Genomic DNA, 18,685 nt, shown 5'->3' on the forward strand with positions numbered 1-18,685 from the left:
TTCAATAGTTTCAAATTTATTAATAGTAAATGAGGCAATTGATTTTTACCAGATTCGACACACTACTTAATAGCATAAGATGTGCTTTTCTTTTCTATTTTGTGGTGCATTCCATTACCTTGGGGGTCAATCATGGAGACAACATGATTGAATGGAATAAATTTTTCTTATTGTCTTTAACCCACTGGAATTCATCTGAGGGTTAAATAACTGGAAACAAGGCTAAGAAGCCAATTTTCACGGGAAGATGTTAAGGACAAATGTCTTATTTAAATATTCATGCTTGAAAGGAATTATTCTCTGAAATCTCTTTCATTTAGAACAGTTCATATACAGCAGGAATTTTGTTAAATTTGTTACAAGCTTTGAGCAGATGTGAAACAAAGGCAAAATGTGACCCAATGTTAACAGGGTCTGAAAAATCACAGAACTGTACTATTTTACACTAGTCTGCCAAAATTCATACTGGATGACTCATTAGAAGTTATAAAATAAAAATGGATAAAATATGCATAAAGCCTTATACAAATATGTTGTTTTTTCATCTTTTTATGGTTGTTACAGAATTTGGGTTAAAACTAATGATTACAGGCCTAAGGAAATAGCCATTTAATTCAAGAATAAAATGAAATACTCAGTTATACACTTCTTCATATTTATAGGAGTAGATTTTTAGTATTTTAAGGTTCATTTTGGCATCTTAATATTTATAAGTATAGGTAATGAGACAATGTAAAAAGCCAATACCCAGTTCTAGGATATTAGGAATATTAGAATCCTTATAAAGAGGGGATGGAGAGATAAGCCAGTGGTAATTTATGTAAAATAGTTTGGATGTATATTGAATAATTATCAAGCAACCTTTCTTCAGTAGTGGGTTGTGAGGGAAAGGAGGGATGGTACAGAGACCAGAAGTTTTCTACCCACCAGAATGGGTTGGAACCATATCATGAATATGGTCACATATTACCCCTTCCCAACTTAGCCCTATGGTGTGATTATGAGATTTAGATAAAATGAGAAGTTGCATGTTAGAAACTGAGCAAATTAACATGGGTCCCCAAAGCAGATTCTATTAGCTGGCCTCTAGATTACTAATGCATCTTCTTCCTAAGAATCTGGCAATGAAAAAACCAGGTTTTAAGTTGTAGATGTAGTATCTATTATCTTAAAATTTAATTCTTTCAGATTACTTAATATTATAAAGGGACAAATTAGAATCTTATTATAAGGAAACCTAACAAATACCACTGTAACCAAGACACCAAAGTTAACACCACCAATAAGCAGGTGAACCAACATCATTTGCCTCCTGACATGGCACACTAGGAAGAACACAACCCTAACTTTTATTGTATTTCTACCAAAAACACATAACCTGAATCTGATCCTGAGGAAACATCAGACTAACCCAAAATGAGGAACATTTTACAAAACATTGATTTACATATTCTTCAAAAACTACCTCTTAAAAGTCAAAGGCTAAACTAAAAGAGACTTACAGAGACATCATGACTAAATGATGTTGGATCCACTATTGGAGGGAAAATTGCCATGAAGAAATTTGAAAATGGACTGCAAATCATAAAGTGATATTACAAAGATGTTATATTTCCTGAATTTGAAAACATTGATTTACATATTCTTCAAAAACTACCTCTTAAAAGTCAAAGGCCAAGTAATTGTCCAAACTAAAGAGACTTACAGAAACATCATGACTAAATGATGTTGGATCCACTATTGGAGGGAAAATTGCCATGAAGAAATTTGAAAATGGACTGCAAATCATAAAGTGATATTACAAAGATGTTATATTTCCTGAATTTGAAAATTATACTGTGGCTATAGATGAGAATGAGCTCATTCTTAGGAAATATATGTTTAAATATTTAGAATTAAAGTAATATGATACCTGCAACATAGTATAAAAGGGCCAGGAAAGACTATATATAAAGGGAAAAGGCATGATTAAAAACAAATGTGGCAAATGTTAATAATTGGTGATTCTGGATTAAGACTTTATGGAAGAATAGAGATAGTCCAAGATGGTGGAGGAGTAGGAGACCTTAGTTTTCCCTGGTCCCAGGAATTCAGCTAGATAACTATCAAATCATTCTGAAAACCTGCAAACTCAACCAGAGATCTAAGAAAAGAATAGCTGCAACTCTAGAAATAGAAAAGCAACCACTTTCTGCAAGAACGACAAGATGAAAAACTCACCTCAAAAAAGCGAACAAGAGGCATTGCTGACTACCCGAGACTTAATTGGAATGGATATAAGTAAAATGTCAGAGCAAGAGTTCAGAATGATGATTATAAAGATACTAGCTTGGCTTGAAAAAAGCATAGAAGACACTAGAGAATCCCTTTCGGGAGAAATAAAAGAACTAAAATCTAATCATGTTGAAATAAAAAAGATGATTAATGAGATACAATCAAACATGGAGTCTCTGAGTTCAGGATAAATAAGATAGAAGAGAGAATTAGTGATATAGAAGACAAAATGATGAAGAATAAAGAAGCTGAGATAAAGAGAGAGAAATAATTACTGGATCACTAGGGGAGAATCTGAGAGAAAAGTGATACCATGAAGTGAAATAATACTGAATAATTGGGATCCCAGAAAAAGAGAAAAGAGAGAGGGGGGCAGAAGGTATACTGGAGCAAATTATAGCAGACAAATTCCCTAAATTGGGAAAGAAAACAGGTGTTCAAGTCCAGGAGACACAAAGAACCCCCTCAAAATCAACAAAAATAGGTCAACACCTTGACATATAATAGCGAAACTTGAAAAGCTGAGAGACAAAGAGAAAATCCTGAAAGCAGCTCAGGGCAAGAGGTCTGTAATCTACCAGGTAGAAACATTAGAGTGGCAGCAGACTTATCCACACAGACCTGGCAGGCCAGAAAGCACTGGCATGATATATTCAGGGTGCTAAATAAGAAAAATTGCAGCCAAGAATACTTTAATCCAGCAAGGATGTCACTGAAAATAGAAGGAGTGATAAAAAGTTTCCAGGACCAACAGAAACTAAAAGAACTTGGGATTACCAAACCAGCCCTACAAGAAATATTGAAAGGGGTCCTCTAAGCAAAGAGAGAGTCCAAACATAACATAGACCAGAAAGGAAAAGAGCCAATATACAGTAGCAGTCACCTTACAGGCATTCGATGGCACTAAATCCATACTTTTCAATAGTTACTCCAAATGTAATGAGCTAACTGCCCCATCAAAAGACCCAGAATAACAGATTGGATAAAAAAGCAAGACCCATTGACATGCTGTCTGCAAGCGACTTGTTTTAGACTCAAAGTCACCTCCAGATTGAAGGTAAAGGGGTGGAAATCCATTTATCATGTTAATGGAAATCAAAAGAGCTGGGGTGGCAATTCTTTTATCAGACAAATCAGATTTTAAAGCAAAGACTATAATAAGAGATGAGGAAGAACACTATATCATGCCTAAATGGTCTGTCCAACAAGAAGATCTAAGAATTATACTTATGCCCCTAACATGAGAGCAGCCAACTATATGAACCAATTAATAATAAAATCAAAGAAACACATTGATAATAATATAATAATAGTAGGAGACTTTAATATTTCACTCACAGAAATGGACAGATAATCTAAGCAGAAGATCAGCAAGGAAACAAGGGCTTTGGATTACACACTGGACCAGATGGACATCACAGATATATTCAGAGTATACCATCTTAAAGCAACAGAATACACATTCCTCTCAAGTGTACATGGAACACTCTCTAGAACAGATCACATCCTGGGTCACAAATCAGGTCTCACCAGGCATCAAAAGACAGGGATCATTCCCTGCATATTTTCAGACCACAATGCTTTGAAACTTGAACTCAATCACAAGAGGAAATTTGGAAAGAACTCAAATACATGGAGGCTGAAGAGCATCCTACTAAAGAATGAAGGGATCAATGAGGAAATTAATTTTTAAAAGTTCACAGAAACAAATGAAAATGAAAACACAACTGTTCAAAACCTTTGGGATGCAGCAAGGTGGTCCTAAGAGGGAAGTATATAGCAATACAAGCCTTTCTCAAGAAGTAAGAAAGGTTTCAAATATACAATCTAACCTCACATGTGAAGGAGCTGGAGAAAGAACAGCAAAGAAATCCTAAATCCAGCAGAAGAGAATTAATAAAGATTAGAGCAGATCAATGAAATAGAAACCAAAAGAACAGTAGAAAAGATCAATGAAACTAGGAGCTGGTTCTTTGAAAGAATTAAGAAGATTGACAAATCCCTGGCCAGACTTATCAAAAAGAAAAGAGAGGGGACCCAAATAAATAAAAACACAAATGAAAGAGGAGAGATCACAACCAATACTGAAGAGATACAAACAATTATAAGAATATATTATGAGCAACTATATGCCAACAAATTAGGCAATCTGGAAAAATGGATGCATTCCTAGAAATATATAAACAATCAAACAGAAATAGGAAGAAATAAAAAACCTTAACAGACCTATAACAAGCAAGTAAATTGAAGCAGTAATCAAAAATCTCAACAAACAAGAGTCCAGGGCTAGATGGCTTCCTAGGGGAATGCTACCAAACATTTTAAGAAGAATTAGTACCTATTCTTCTGAAGCTGTTTCAAAAAATAGAAATGAAGGAATACTTTCAAATTCTATGAGGTCAGCATTACCTTGATCCCAAAACCAGACCAAGACCCCACCAAAAAGGAGAATTACAGACCAATATCCATGATGAACAAAAATGTCAAAATTCTCACCAGATATTAGCCAACAGAATCCAACAGTACATTAAAAGGATTATTCACCACAACCAAGAGGGATTTATTCCTGGGCTGCAAGGGTGGTTCAACATCTACAAATCAATCAATGTGATAACAATACATTAATAAAAGAAAGGACAAGAACCATATGATCCTCTCAATAGAGGCAGAAAAAGCATTTGACAAAGTATCGCATCCTTTCTTGATTAAAACTCTTCACAGTGTAGGGGTAGAGGGAACATACCTCAATGTCATAAAAGCCATCTATGAAAAACCCCATGAGTATCATTCTCAATGGGGAAAAACTAAAACTTTCGCCTTAAGGTCAGGAACATGACACAGATATCCTTCTCACCACTGTAGTTCGGCATAGTACTAGCAGTCCTAGCCTCAGCAATGAGACAACAAAAAGAAATAAAAGGCACATGGATCAGCAAAGAAGACATCAAACTCTCACTCCTTGTAAATAACATGATATCATCAACTTTTTTCACAGAGATGAGACAAATAATCTTAAAATTTTTATGTAAACAGAAAAGATCTCAGAGAGCCAAAGGAATGTTAAAAAGGAAAACCAAACCTGGTGGCATCACAATGCCGGACTTCAAGCTCTATTAAAAAGTTGTAATCATCTGGGATTTCATCAAGATCAAAATCTTTTGCACAGCAAAGGAAACAGGTAACAAAATCAAAAGACAACTGACAGAATGGGAGAAGATATTTGCAAACGACATATCAAATAAAGGACTAGTGTCCAAAATCTATAAAGAACTTAGCAAACTCAACACCCAAAGAACAAATAATCCAATCAATAAATGGGCAGAGGACACGAACAGACATTTCTGCAAAGCAGACATCCAGATGGCCAACAAACACATGAAAAAGTGCTCCATATCACTCAGCATCAGGGAAATACAAATCAAAACCACAATGGGATATCACCTCACACCAGTCAGAATGGCTAAAATCAACAAGTCAGGAAATGACAGATGCTGGTGAGGATGCGGAGAAAGGGGAACCCTCCTACACTGTTGGTGGGAATGCAAGCTGGTGCAACCACTCTGGAAAACAGCATGGAGGTTCCTCAAAATGTTGAAAATAGAACTGCCCTATGACCCAGCAATTGCACTACTGGGTATTTACCCTAAAGATACAAACGTAGTGATCCAAAGGGGCACATGCACCCGAATGTTTATAGCAGCAATGTCCACAATAGCCAAACTATGGAAAGAACCTAGATGTCCATCAACAGATGAATGGATCAAGAAGATGTGGTATATATACACAATGGAATACTATGCAGCCATCAAAAGAAATGAAATCTTGCCGTTTGCGACAACATGGATGGAACTAGAGCATATCATGCTTAGTGAAATAAGTCAAGCAGAGAAAGACAACTATCATATGATCTCCCTGATATGAGGAAGTGGTGATGCAACATGGGGGCTTAAGTGGGTAGGACAAGAATCAATGAAACAAGATGGGATTGGGAGGGAGACAAACCATAAGTAACTCTTAATCTCACAAAACAAACTGAGGGTTGCTGGAGGGAGGGGGGTTGGGAGAAGGGGGTGGGGTTATGGACATTGGGGAGGGTATGTGCTTTGGTGAGTGCTGTGAAGTGTGTAAACCTGGCGATTCACAGACCTGTACCCCTGGGGATAAAAATATATGTTTATAAAAAATAAAAAAATTTTTTTTAAAAAGTTGTAATCATCAAGACAGTATGGTACTGGCACAAAACAGACATGTAGATCAATGGAACAGAATAGAGAACCCAGAAATGGACCCTCAACTCTATGGTCAAATAATCTTCAACAAAGCAAGAAATAATATCCAATGGAAAAAAGACATTCTCTTCAACAAATGGTGTTGGGAAATTAGACAGCCACATGCAGAAGAATGAAACTGGACCATTTCCTTACACCACACAAAAATAGACTGAAAATGGATGAAAGACCTAAATGTGAGGCAGAAATCCATCAAAATCCTAGGAGAACACACGCAGCAACCTCTATGACATTGGCCATAGCACTTCTTGCTAGACAGGTCTCCAAAGGTAAGGGAAACAAAGGCAAAAATGAACTATTGGGACTTCACCAAGATAAAAATTTTTGCACAGCAAAGGAAACAGTCAACAAAACCAAAAGACAACCAACAGAATAGAAAAGATATTTGCAAATGTCTTATCAAATAAAGGGCTAGTATCCAAAATCTATAAAGAACCTAACAAATTCAATACCCAAAGAATAAATAATTCAATCAAGAAATGTGCAGAAGACATGAACAGACATTTCTCCAAAGAAGATATCCAAATGGCCAACAGACACACAAAAAAGTGCTCAGTATCACTTGGCATCAGGGAAATGCAAATCAAAACCTCAATAAGATAACACCTCTCACATCTATCAGATGGCTAAAATTAACAAGTCCAGAATCGAAAGATGTTGGCGAGGATGCAGAGAAAGGGGAACTCTCTTACACTGTTGGTAGGAATGCAAGCTGGTACAGCCACTCTGGAAAACAGTATGTAGGTGCCTCAAAAAGTTGAAAATAGAGCTACCCTATGACCCAGGAATTGCACTACTAGGGATTTACCCGAAAGATACAAATGTAGTGATCCAAAAGGGCACCTGCACTCCAGTGTTTATAGCAGCAAGTCTAGAGTAGCCAAACTGTGGAGAGAGCCCAGATATCCATCAACAGATGAATGGGTAAAGACAAAGTGGTCCTTATATGCAGTGGAATACTACTCAGCCATCAAAATAAAACAAAATCTTGCCATTTGCAATGACATGGATGGAACTAGAAGGTATTATGTTAAGTAAAATCAGAGAATCACAGAAAGACAACTATCATATGCCCTCACTCTTATGTAGAATTTAAGAAACAAAACAGAGGATCATTTGAGAAAAGAGGAAAAAATTAAATGAAATCAGAGAGCGAGACAAACCATAAAAGATAATTAATCATGGGAAACAAACTGAGCGTTGCTGGAGGGGAAGGGGGCAGGGAGATGGAGTAACTGGATAATGGACATTAAAGAGGGCTAGTGGGGCACCTGGGTGGCTCAGTGGGTTAAAGCCTGTGCCTTCGGCTCAGGTCAAGATCCCAGGATCCTGGGATCGAGCCCTGCATCAGGCTCTCTGCTCGGTGGGGAGCCTGCTTCCCCCTCTCTCTCTGCCTGCCTGTCTGCCTACTTGTGATCTCTCTGTGTCAAATAAATAAATAAATAAATAAATAATAAATTTTAATTTTAAAAAAAGAGGGCAAGTGATATAATGAGCACTGGGTATTATTTAAGACTGATGAATCCCTGATCTCTATCTCTGAAACTAATAATATATTATATGTTAATTAATTGAATTTAAATTAAAAAATTAAAATGAAAGTAAAATAAAATTCTTGGATATATTACAAAAATTTAAAAAAGAATTTATTAGAGATCTTTGTATTATTCTTGCAACTTTTCTTTAGATTTATAATTATTTTAAATTTAAAAATGTTTAAACTTCACTCTTTTAAAATATGAACTTATTTTTAAAAATAAATAAAACATGAGGTTATTAAGACTTGAAAGATAAGAAAAGTTATCACTGTTTTCAATACCCACCATCTTGTTTAATAATATTGGTGAATTCTAGAACAAAAATAAAAAAGCTTATCTCTTAGCAAACTAAGAACGTAGATCATTAGATCTATTCATTAAGCAGATAGTTTTAAGTATTCACGTATGTGTTCAAAATGTTATTTTTCTAAGTGTTCTTCTTTCACAGTCATTCCATGGGAAATATCTGAGAATGTTATGAGTGAACATTGTTAACCATCTAACATCCAGAAAGCAAAACCTTGAATATCACGAGTTGGTACTATGTATGGTGCACTCCAAATCCAAAGATCTATGGCTACTCTACAAATTGAATCCTTCAGCATTACTGGCCCATGTTATGTACCAGGTACTGTGTTGTTCATAGGTCAACTCAGAGAACAACCATAGTTTCCAATGAACCACCAGTTCCCATGTGAATCTTTCCAACCCAGACCTCTCCTGAGCTGCAATTCTACATGGGCCATCTTCACTTGGATGTCTCAAAGGCATCTTAACATGTACCTGCCAAACAGCACACTTGATCTCCAAATCTTTGTATCCTCCACTTTTTCTTTGGGTCAATGAACACTGAATCTTTCTAGTAGATTCAGGGAGAAAGATGGGAGTCACCTCTGCATCTTCCATCTTATCTTCTACCTAAATATCCACAACCAATCAGTTACCAAGCCCTCCTGATCTCACCTCTAACTATATCTTTATCAACTTTTCTCATCTCCATTCAAGAGAAGTTAGTTTATTAATTAATATCATGAATTATGGAATCAGATTACTTGGATTGAAAGCCAATCTCCAAATTCATAGTTAGTGTAACCTTGGACAAGATACATTGCCTCATTTTGCCTCAGTTTTCTCATCTGTAAAACTGGAACCAATAATACTATCTACTTCATAAAGTTTTTGGAGTAAGTACTCAATAAATGTTAAATACTACTGTCTTCTTTGCCACACTCGAGTCCAAACAACCATCACCCCTCAAGTACACCAGCCTTTTGCTAATCTCTGTAATTCGATATTTGCACCTCCCTAACCAATATAAGAACTAGATGATCTTTATTTAAAAACACTTGTAAGCATCTCACTGCCCTGTTTAATGTGTCTCAGTGGTTTCCTATTGCCCTTGAACACAATTCAAACATTTTTCAAAAACGTATGTGTTTCTGCATGATCTAGCCTAATGTTTCTCCAACCTTTGACAGCTAAAGACCACTTGATGGACAGTCAGTTGACACAGTGCTATAAGTTTTAGATTAAAAAAAGAACCAAAGGCTCAATCCAATTCAAAATAATAAAAATATAATTTAAAAATAAAAATAAAAGTGGTCTCATGAAAGAGAGAGGTAGAACATTATTTGCAATTTTTCACCAAGGCATCCAGTTCTATGTCAACTTAGATCAGTTTCCATCCACATATAGGCGGCCTATTTTCTTACATTTTGTTTCTAGTAAACTTTAAAGTCCTAAATTACAGTTGTAGACATCAGGAATGACAATCTAGAATGGATCTTCAGACAGCTCATAATGGAATTAAGCAGATGATCCAAAAGTTATAGGATGATTTTTCACTGAAGATTATTCAAAGCTCTGTCAGATGCTGCTGAGTCAAGGGACCCAACACATACAAAAGCAGAAAGGCTAGCAATTGGATCCAATCCACTCTGACAAAATGCAATCTTGCAGAATTTCTTCAGTTTCTACTGTAGCATATAGATATGGTTTTCAAATATACCCCTATAATACATAACCAGTTTTTCCTGGAATCAGTAACGGACATCATCATGTGCGGGGGAAAAATAAAATGGAGCAATGGAGCTCTTTCACCATAGGTCAACCTTAGAAATAAACTGTCATTTTTCACTCTTAACATTAAAAATCTCAGTATGCCAAAATAATGGATTAGGCTGTTTGAGAATCTGGTATCAGTAATATACACCACTTGAGCAAATCACTTGAAAACATATGTCGAGGCGCCTGGGTGGCTCAATGAGTTAAAGCATCTGCCTCAGCTCAGGTCATGATCCCAGGGTCCTGGGATTGAGCCCCACATTGGGCTCTCTGCTCAGCGGGGAGTCTGCTTCCCCCTCTCTCTCTGCCTGCCTCTCTGCCTACTTGTGATCTCTCTCTTGCTCTGTCAAATAAATAAATAAATAAATAAATCTAATTGAAAAATTAAAAAAAAAAGAAAACATATGGCAATGACATAAAGCTGCCATTATCAGATCACCGTGATGAAATATTTTTTTTTAAGATTTTATTTATTTATTTGACCGACAGAGATCACAAGTAGGCAGAGAGGCAGGCGGAGAGAGAGGAGGAAGCAGGCTCCCTGCCAAGCAGAGAGCCTGATGCGGGGCTTGATCCCAGGACCCTGGGATCATGACCCAAGCCGAAGGCAGAGGCTTAACCCACTGAGCCACCCAGGCGCCCCGGGATGAAATATTTTTATCTCTTCTCTCATTACAGATGCTTGTGAATACCTTTCCTCTCACCAACAATTCTCTATCTCCTATACCAATTTTGTCCTTTTTTATTAGTTCACTTCCATTAACATAAAAACTATGTTGCTATTCATTCTTAAAAAAAAAAAAAAAAAATTCCCTGATTTCTCCAATCCCTCTCTTAAACCTCTCCAGTCAGGTTTTTGTTCTCATCAACTCCACCAAAATCATCCTTGTCAAGATCACCAGTGACCTTCACATTCCAAAGTCTCATGGTCAGTTATCAGCTCTCCTCTCACTGAGCATCAGCGGCATTTGGCACTGGTGATCACTGTCTCCTCTAGGAAACACCTTAACTGGTCTCCTGGACACTGCATGCTTGCAGCTTCCTTCTTGAAGCACTCTATTTGCTTTTACTCAATCCCTTTACTCCTTGAACCTCAAGAGGTTTCTCCTTTTTCCAGAGAAGCAAGTTCACATCTATCTCTAGCCCTAGCTCTCTCCTAAAATCCAGGACCGTGTTATGTCCTCTTGGTCTAACAGACACAACATCCCCCAAACTAAAATCTCAATCTCAAGTAATAGAAGTTCCCTCTTCCCAATTGCTCGGAACAAGACCTTTAGAGTTCATCCTTGATTCCTCTTATTCTCTGATAATGTACATCCAATCCTTCTGATGACTGGTACACCCAGAATATGACCTCTTCTCTCACTTCCACTCTGGTCCAAGCCACCCATATTTCATTTAAATTATTACAATGGATCTCCTTGCTTTCATCCTCACCCCCCACTCAATCCCAGTCCACATTTTTCACAGAAGCCAGAGTGATCCTTTTAAAATAAACCCAATCTTAGCCCTATTCTGTTCCAACCTTTCAGTGGCTCCTCATCACACTTGGCCAAAGTCCATACCAGGACCTAAAAGGTCCCACAGCTGACATTTTGCTCCGTTTCCTCACTTATTCTGTTCCAGGTACACTGGAACTCAAACATTCCAAGGATACTCTCACACATTTGGGGCTTTGCACTGGCTAAGTCCCTCTGTCTAGAATATTCTTCCCTCACATATCTTGTCCCCTCTTAAACATTCACCTTTGAGAACTACTTTCTGCTCCACCCCTCTTCTGACCAATGATTCTTATTTACTATAGTCTTCTTATTTTCCAATAGCACTTATCACCCATTAAGGTAATTTACATATTTGCTATGTTCATTGTTTATTATTTACCTCCTTCCACTAGAATGTAAATTCCACAAGGGCAATGATAGTGTTTACCTGAGTAGTTCACCACAATATTCCTAGCACCTGGTAGGTGCCCCATGAATATCTGTTGCCATAATTAATAAATCCATGGTAAACTGGATTTGCCAGACTAATACTATACATTGAAGATTATATAAACAATTGATTAACAATGATTCTAAAACGGTTTGATTATTATCATATGGTTTCACTCATATGCAGGACATAAGGAGTAGCACCGAGGAACACAGGGGAAGGGAAGAAAAACTGGGGAAACATCAGAGAGGGAGACAAACAATGAGAGGCACTAGATTCTGGGAAACAAACTGAGGGGGGACAGGGCATGGGGTAACCAGGATGGGTATTAAGGAGGGCACAAGTGGTGATGAGAACTGGGCACTGCACACAACTAATGAATTGCTGAACACTATGTCAAAAACTAATGATGTATTATATGTTGCATTATATGTTCAATTACAATTGAACATAAAAATTTTAAAAAAAATAAAAAGTTTTGAAGAGCAAGTATGATATGGCCTTCAGATTTGGACTTGGACTTGAATCCCTGATACATCACTTAACCTATCATCTCTGTGACTTTGAGCCCAAGATTTCATTTCCATTTAATAACAATGGAAATCACATCACCTCCCTCTGATCTTTGAAAGGATTAAATGTGATATGTGCAAAATTAATCAACACAGTGCTTAACATGTAATAGTTTTTCGTCAAATGTTAGAAGGTCCATCTCCCTTTTCTCCTTCCTCCTTGATAATAGGAAGAGTTACTTGCTCGTTCTGGTATAGGTTGAGCAGAGCTGGAAAAGGATTTCACTTTACATACTACTTAGTTTACAGTATATGCCTGGAGCACTGGGTTGAGAAGGATTTGATGGCCAAAGTTCAGATTCAGCTAGAACTTGCACCATGATGGTAACTAACTAAGAACTGAGGGAGGGGAGGGAATGGTGGTATCTAAGTGGAATCTATCATCCTGGTTTTAATGGTCTCCCCTAGTGCCTCACAGAAGAACCCTCTATTTCTCAAAATGCTCGTGTGATTTTTCTAGCAGAACTTTGAGAGGAGCTATATTATATCCAGCATCAAGTGTAGAATTATTTCTGAGGTTACGTGAAGGCTTAAGGAAAGACAGCAGAAAATCTATATTTCTACAGAAGGCTTATCAAGATATCTGAGCTGTCACTCCGTTTTATGGAGTCTTCCATTTTTCAGTATATTTCAGTATACTCAGGGTCTAAAAGTGCAGAAGTTCAGCTAATCAGGCTTCACAAATCCCATCTCCTCAACTAGATTTGGAAGGCCCATATTTACTCTAAGGGAACTTTTCCCAATGACATAGAGAAAATTTTGACTTTTTTTATAAAGATCTTCAATCCAGACTAACTCAAGATTAAGCATTTTATGGATTCCAGTGGTGTAAAAAATATTAAGAAAAGTGCAGGAGACAGATGTTAACTGAAGAAAAGAACATTAGACATGAATACAATTATTCTCCTAAGATGTTATGTTATTCATCAAGCTGGTGTGGCCTAGTAACAGTAACTTAAGATTTTCATGGCATAGAGAATGTAATAGCTAAATTTTTTTAAAAAAATGTGTTATGGCCAAGATATATTCTGGAGGAAAGAGGATGGGCAAAATAATATTTAGTTCTTTTTTTTTTCTAGTTGGTATCAAAGGCAGCAACTTATCGGAAAATAAGCTTCAGTACCTAAGAGAAGGAAATAAATGTTTCCTATTATGTGCAAAATTTATCTACTGGAGAAAAAAAAAGGAAACAAACATTAAATCAAACAAAAGGTTGGACGGCTCTCATTCTATTTGAGATCAAGATACATGGAGCTAAAGATAGCATCACAACATCCAAGCAGTTTCACCCTTACCCACAGTCGTGACCCTGTTGTGATTATGTAAACGATAGCCATGAAGACAAACAGGGGAGAAAGGTATTTGACAGTCACCTTTGATTTGGGGAAAAACTGAAATCAGCTGCAGAGGTGATTCACGAGGACAAGTGGTGCTTTATCAACACCTTCAGTAAGAACAGAGGAGTATCGACAATGACCTAAAGTACAAGAGTTCAGAAACAGATCCGCTGCCCCACATGGCTTACAGGCTCACCACAAACAGCCTAAAGGAGGTTTAGCTTATAAAGCACAGCACTGAACATAGCTACAGCTTTATAAGCTCTCACCTAAAAGGCCAAGGAATCTAACTGGAGGGTGGATGTTGAGTGTAGGGCTCTCCTTGTTTGAGACTCACCACCGGTGATCCGTTCTTAACATAGCCAGGTAAACAGTGTGGGTTCCCTAGCCAGACTGCCTGTGGGAATCCCCACTCTGCCACCTCCTAGCTGTGCAAACTTCCTGTCTCTGGGTCTTGGTTACCTCTTCCATAAGACGAGAATTTTTCTTTCACTATCACGGTGTATTATAAACATATTATTACAAGAATACTGGTACGTTCCAAATAAAATATATTTTACGGCTTAAACAAAGGAGAAGATACATTTGTAATATTTAGACATTTTGGAATATAAATACACATCTTCATTTAACTCTAGAGGATCCTTAAGTTTGGCTCCTGGGTAATATATTAACATCTATTCCCCATCCCCCATTCAGGAAGTCATACAAATATCCTATCAATAGGATATACTTAAAAGATAATCAATAAGACACATGGTTAAAATTAAGGAATAGGTATTTTTTTATTTTTTTTAAGATTTTATTTATTTATTTGTCAGAGAGAGAGAGCACAGGCAGACAGAGTGGCAGGCAGAAGCACAGGGAGAAGCAGGCTCCCTGCCAAGAACGAACCCAATGTGGGACTCGATCTCAGGATGCTGGGATCATGACGTGAGCCTAAGGCAGCCGCTTAACCAACTGAGCCACCCAGGCGTCCCAAGGAATATGTATTTTTAAAGCTTTTCCTTGTTTTTTCTGCAAGTTGAGAATTTAGTGGTACTTATACAGTTACGGTAAGGATTAAATACACTAATAAATACCATCATGTTATGTACTGTATTATTAGCCATGACTCTTATTATCATTGTAACTACAAATAGTACTATTATTATTACTATATCTTACTATTATACTACTATTATTATTCCCCTTCCTCAGATCAACATCTGTAGTTTCCTCTCTGAACATCATCTTCCATTTTCAACTGGTGGGCTCCTGGTGTGGACCTGATTGGTATAAACCAATTAGCATATTATCACTGAACCCAAATCAGAGAGAAACCTGGCCCTTGTGTAGGAAATCCTGAGACACACACACTGTCCTCTCCACCGGGCTAAGTAGCTAAAGAAGTGAAACTCACCTCACTTGTGGCTATGGAGTATCCTGGAGATGCTGAAGATGGATCCCGCCCAGAAGTAGGAAGCCAAGAATGAATCCTAGTGGCAACAAGAAACCCTAAGTCAGCCAAACCCAAAGCCAGCTTCCCCCGCATGTTCAGTTATGTGATTATAAGCCTCTTTTAGTTCAAGCTAGTTTGGATCAAATTTTGTTTCTTGACTCTTTTATATATTCATGACTACATTTATAGAGCTATTATTAATATAGTTTCATTTAGAAGACAGAGAATTATTATTTCATGTTTCCCTCAGTCTGCACAAATGGGGGCTTAAGTGTCTTGCACCCTGTTCTTAACCATGTATCTTAGTCCGTTTGGCCTGCTATCACAGAATACCACAAATGTTATAAACAGCAGAAATGTACTGTTCACACTCTTGGAGGCTGGGAAGCCAGATCAAGGTGCTGGCAGGTTTGGGATCTGGAAACCTGCTTCCTGATTCATGAGCCATGGTCTTCTCTCTGTGTCCTCATGTGGTAGAAAGGGCTAGGGAGCAGAGGTCTCATGTATAAGGGCACTAATCCCATTCATGAGGGCCCCACCTTCATGACCTAATCACTTCCTAAAGGTCCCCCTCCTAATCCCATCACAACGAGTTTCTATATGTGAATTTGAGAACATTCAGTCCATACTGAAAGCAAACATGTAAACCCAAAAGCCAAATTTGAAGAGCAACTCAACTCAAATTATAATCACAAATGCAGGAAATGATACTCCAGCATTTCACAGCTTTGTTAAACAAGTCATCTCTACATGCCTTGTCTCAAATATCATGTGGCAGTTTATCCAAGATCTCCTCATTGCTCTTTCAGGCACTAATCTGGGCTCTTCCAAGTATAAGTAAGGGAGATCCATCCCAGATTAAGGTAGGCCAAAAAGATAATGTAACCGTTCATTCAAAAGGGAAACCCAGGGCTCTGTTAGGAATAGTCTGATCCAAGAGCTCAAATTATGTGATTAAGAATCCATTTTTCTCTCTTAACAGCCATGTTTTTCTTTAATATAATGGGAGCTCTAGAAGCAGGCTGCCAGATTGAGAATCCCAATTCACCACTTCCTAGCTGTTTGACATTAACCAAATCACCTGACCTCACTCAGCCTCGGTTTTTTATCATGAAAATGGAGGAAATAATAATATTCACCTCATATGCTTTGGGGGAAGATTAAATGAGTTAAAAATGTATGCTACTGGGAGCACCTGGCTGGCTCAGTCAGTTAAGCATCCCACTCTTGATTTCAGCTCAGGACTTGATCTCAGGGTTGTGAGTTTGAGCCCTGTGTTGGTCTCCATGCTGGGTAAAGAACCTACCCTAAAAAAAAATTTTTAATACTACTTTATCATTATCATTATGATCAACATGAGGTAGGATACTTCCACCTGGTGATCCTTAGTGAAAGAAATTCCAGGGGAGAAGAGCATCTATTTCTAGAGAGCAACAGCTGATGCCCCAGAAATCATTCTTATTTGCCAAACCTAGATCAAGTACCTGATCCCACCCTAGAGGGTGGCATTAGCCTGAGCTGAACAACTTGGACTATGGGTAGACGGTAGAAGGAAAATTGGAGTGCCATTCCCCAAAGATGAAAGATATCTAAGATTGACAAAAGCAACAAATGTGGTCATTCAAATAGTAAATAATAGCAGTTGCCATTTTACAGAGTGAACAACAGTATTCATGAAAAGGGCATAGCCTCTGAGCCCCGTTGTAAAGAGAATTCCTTTATTGTTTAAAAAGTTGTATTCGATGATTATAAAAACTCCCTCCCAGACTCAATGAAATTGAGGTTTGGAAGAATTCTGAGACCTAATAAAAATAAAAATACAACAGAAAAAAACCTTGGGCATCTACAGAATGGACAACAATTATCACAAAGTCTCCACATTTGAGAAAACAAATAAATGATGGTACGGAGCATTTGCGATAATTGGAATTAGCCATGAATGCTTTGGAGACGTGCATAGTGTTGGAGGATCACCTTCCTTTCAATATGAAAGAAAAAAAATAAAGTTTGGATAAAAGCTTGCGTATGTGAAATTCACAAAAACAAAACCATTTTACCAATTTTCTCATTATAAAGTTAATAAAAATTATATTATTTTATCATACAAAACTATGGTCTAAAGAAGTTACCTTCAGAACTTCAGAGTAGACAAAAGAAACATACATCTCACAAAATCAATTACAATTTCTTTAATTTTCCAAAAAGTAAGGAAAAGTACAAAATAACTTCCAAATATAATGTGATCAAAAACAAAAGAAGCAAATTAAAAACCACTAGCATTGTTGAAATACTCACAGTACTTTTAATAAGTCAGCACAATAGTGAATAGAAAATTCACAAAAAAGAAAATTTCATAAAATTGAATGGAAAATAAAACACTTTGCAAGAATTCTCCTTGTTGACAATAGAGGAGAGTCTTTCCTAGGGCACTCAACCTGAAAGCCCTGTGTCCTTTCACAGAATGACTCCACCTACCTTCTGCCCTTGGTTGCTGGGGTTACAATCACAGAAGCCTTTGTCTTCCTCCCTTTGTCCTGGGGGTTTTAATAGATTTGCTTGAAGCTGTTTACTTTTTCTTCACTCTTCACTTATCCCCTGGGATTTAGTTTCCAGATCTTTCCTCAGTCCCTGTCAGGCACAAACACCAAATCTGAGATCAGAGCTGAGGTCTCATTTAAGCACTGGCAGTCTTTATATCTCTCTTTATTCTGATGCAGGTGATTTCTAGGCACAAATTAATTAGCAAATGGTTTCTTCAAGAGGTGTGATCACACACATTACGTCCACAGAGAAGAGTTGCATTTCCCTCGCCGTTTAGTGTCTCACCAACGAGGAGCTGGTCAGTAACCTGCTGGCTCTCAGGAAGATTGATTTGTGGGTTTAATCTGGTCATAACCACCAAAACACTTCCTTATATACAAGCCACATCCCATGTCCCCTGCCCTTCAACTCCTCAATCTTTGTATCAATTTTTCATGTAACAACCAGGCCTCCTAAGCATAGGGCACATTTGGAGTTGTTTTTCTAGCAGAGGTAGAGACTTACACCAGTCTTTTTCACTTTCAGCAACAGATTCTCCCATGTAAAAAGGGCAATAAGGTGTGGCAGGGCCCTGAGCCCACAGAAGTTCAGCCTGAGGCAGTGACACTAATCCTTTCCCACTCAGATAATGACCAATCTGGGGCCCATATCACTAACAGGTTGAAATAATTATCAAAGATCTTTGTTTGACTAGAAG

At 37.5% G+C, this 18,685-nt stretch overlaps 1 long non-coding RNA gene across 1 annotated transcript in view; it reads right to left on the bottom strand.

Moving 5' to 3' along the window:
* The window catches only part of LOC131836662 (uncharacterized), an 80,934-nt gene extending 62,660 nt beyond the window's left edge, over positions 1-18,274 (bottom strand). The window contains exons 1-2 of the long non-coding RNA XR_009355711.1: positions 17,923-18,274; positions 15,409-15,484 (exon numbers count right to left, since the gene is read on the bottom strand). This is a non-coding gene — a long non-coding RNA (uncharacterized LOC131836662). The remainder of the gene's footprint in view (positions 1-15,408; positions 15,485-17,922) is intronic.
* Positions 18,275-18,685: the final 411 nt, after the last annotated feature.

The sequence above is a fragment of the Mustela lutreola genome, chromosome 7 (genome assembly GCF_030435805.1).
Source record: "Mustela lutreola isolate mMusLut2 chromosome 7, mMusLut2.pri, whole genome shotgun sequence".
NCBI lineage: Eukaryota > Metazoa > Chordata > Mammalia > Carnivora > Mustelidae > Mustela > Mustela lutreola.